Source organism: Medicago truncatula, chromosome 6 (genome assembly GCF_003473485.1).
Source record: "Medicago truncatula cultivar Jemalong A17 chromosome 6, MtrunA17r5.0-ANR, whole genome shotgun sequence".
In the NCBI taxonomy this organism is placed as follows: Eukaryota; Viridiplantae; Streptophyta; class Magnoliopsida; order Fabales; family Fabaceae; genus Medicago; species Medicago truncatula.
Window position 1 is genome coordinate 39,730,098 of NC_053047.1, and position 3,037 is coordinate 39,733,134.

At 31.1% G+C, this 3,037-nt stretch overlaps 1 long non-coding RNA gene across 1 annotated transcript; it reads left to right on the plus strand.

The window, feature by feature from the left end:
• Nucleotides 1-377: 377 nt before the first annotated feature.
• On the plus strand, nucleotides 378-838 carry LOC11426893 (uncharacterized). Its single transcript, XR_003012830.2, has 2 exons — nucleotides 378-515; nucleotides 653-838. It is a non-coding gene; the product is annotated as an uncharacterized lncRNA (long non-coding RNA).
• The last annotated feature ends 2,199 nt before the right edge of the window (nucleotides 839-3,037 follow it).

Consider the following 3,037-nt stretch of genomic DNA (forward strand, 5'->3'; position numbering starts at 1 on the left):
AAAAATTAACTACCTAAATTTATTTAATCATATATATGGTTACCTTTTCAGGTCTTCATAATATATCAAGCTTAATTTTTCTTTAAATGCATTATTATAGGATCTTCACCGTGTCACCGTTTGGGAACTTGAGTAATCAAATTAAAAAAATTCATATTTCATATTTTTCATTTTAAATATTTAAAAGGTAAAAGATTCTGAAGTTGATACCATTATTTAATTATTAATTAATGTGTTTTTTCTTCGCAGAGGCCACCGATTTTTTTAAAAAAATGATTTTAGTTTTTAAATATGCTTTTTGGTGAGTATAATAATAAATCATACAAGCTGTAGAGTGAAATTGTATATATCGTTCTCATAAGAATCTATGAATTGAATGCCTATTAAAGCTAGTTATAGACTCGTAAATTGATAGGAGTTCAAGTAAAGCAATTAATATATGATAATATACTGTAAATTCAAGTGCAATACTATGTTTTTTTTTACAATATAATATATGCAAGTGCAACTACTAGGTAAAAAAATGGAAAATACTCGTATATTTTTTTCACAAAATAATACTCATTTACATGCTTAAGGAGTTAGATAATTATGTTATTTAATTTGTATGAGAATTGTGTTTTTATTCATATGTAACTCTTTTTTTTTATAGGTTCCTTTCATTAGAGATATTCATTCGGGCGCGTCAAACACTAAACGTGGATATACATCACTCAGTTGAAGTTCGAGCTTTGATTCGCCATATCGGAAAATTTCACTCATTCAACTAAACTCAATTTCTATTGGTTTATATATTTACTTACAGACCTATCCTAAAACTTTTGGTGTCTTTGATAAATCAATAAATTGTGTCAGTTTAATTAGTCAAATACTTTTCTTCTTATATTTTTTGTTGCAAAAGATTTATTTATAAATAAGATTCTCTAAAAAAATATTTTCAAAAGAATTAATTAAAGTGAATAAAAAAGAAATAGATTTGCATACTGTACTACTACCTCCTAAGTAAAAATAATAATTTTGGTGTTTTTAAAAAATGGTACTCTGAGTGGGCTGTGACTTCCGTCCATGTTTAAGGCCACCCCTATTTATTCATGATATATATATTAAATTATTTGTTTATACTTATAGTTTGGAAAATCATTTATCAAAGCAGTCTCGGAGAAAATCTTAGCTTGGAAATCTTGATTCCACAAAGCTTCCAAAAGAGTGGTTACTTTAGGATTAGATTATGTTCAAACTACCAAATAAACCTCCCTCAATTGGCTCTTTAGAGTCCAAAAATCCAAATCAAATACGCGAAGTGCATTTGTGCAACACATTCAACGTAAAATTGAAATCATTTTTTTTTTAAGAAGAAAAATAGTATATATATATATATTTACACAAGTATAAACGTCTCTCTAACACAAGGCGTATCAAAGAGGACGCTCAAAATACAGAGTATATGTTAAACAATTACACAATCAAGTAGTTAGCTGATATCCAAACATGTTAACGGGTCTAACCACCTCTGCTGACAACCAAAAATAAAAGTGGCATTATTAGCCTTTAACCACCAATATCAATATGAATGAAATTTAACCTTATCCATAAGCTCCATAATGGGAGTGTGAGAATTATTAAAAATCTATTATTATGTTCATTCCACACTAGCCAAACACAAAGGAGCCATAGTAACGGGAGAAATGATCGACGCGCCCTTAGGCCACTCAAGTAATTAGTAAACTAGACAGTGAGCAAAAAGACTGTGATGATCAACACCTGAAACACCAATCCAAAATCGAACCTGCTGCCAAAGTGTGCCAAAAGTAACGCAATGAAGAAATAGATGTTGGGCACTTTCCACCTGTCCACATCCCGCCGAACAAGAGGTGCCCGTGGCAGATATAATGCCATGATTTAGTAAATTGATTTATGTCGGCAACCTATCATGAAGCAAACGCCAAGCTAAAATGGAAACCTTCAATGACACCTGAGTATGCCATATCAAGTTGTCTGAAACATCCAAGAGGGGGGTTTCCGAGAAGTGAGCAGCTGATAACATGTACGCACCGAGTAACCCCCCACAATGTCGGGATGCCACTGCCAGTTATCTGAAACATTAGACTGCAAAGTAACATTAGATTGTAAGTTCCTACGCTTCGCTATCATCTCCTCCTCCCACGCCCACAACACAACCTCCTCGTCCACTGCCACGCCTCACCCCCTCCTCCCAACCTAGAGAGAACAAAGTTGCAACCGAAATCGACTTGTTCTCCACTAGATCAAACAACCTACTAAAACGCTGACAAAGAGGAACATCTCCTATCCACTGGTCATACCAAAAGAAAATACCAGCCCCATCCCCCACCTCTCGCGAGACCCACTCTGCAAACCAACCCTTCCCCTCCTAAAATTGAAATCATTATCATTACTAGTGAAAAGACGGACAACTCACGTGCCCGTTTTTCCGCTATTTTTATTGTTCTACCGTTTGAAAATTATGAACGTTGTTTTTCTTTTATGAAATTTTAATTTTGATTAAAAGTAAAAATATTTTATTTCTTTTAAATTATAACCGATCAAACTAACCGTGATTATATATTTCAACGAAACCAACAATATAATCTCCTTAAAAAAACAAAAAATATAATCTAAATTCTTATTTTTCAATGACACCAACAACAATCTTTATTATGGAAAAAGTTGTTGTTTAAGGGTATAATTAGGATAATGAAAAAGTAAGTATATATACATTCATTTAGTTTGTTACACTTTTAAAATGATAAAACAAAAAAACTGGACATTTGTGTTTGTCACACTTTTATTTTAATATTTAAATTTATTCTTATTTATTTGTTACATATGTTATTTGTATTGAAAATTGAGGGCATTTTTGAAAAGAGAAAAAGTCAGCTCAAAAAAGCTAAAAGGGATTATTTTCTTTATATATAGTATAAATATAGATTATATATACTATAGTCTGCATTTTTTGTATTGTATTTTATTATGTATAATATTTTAAAAAAATTGCTGTTTTGTAATATCTATATATTAT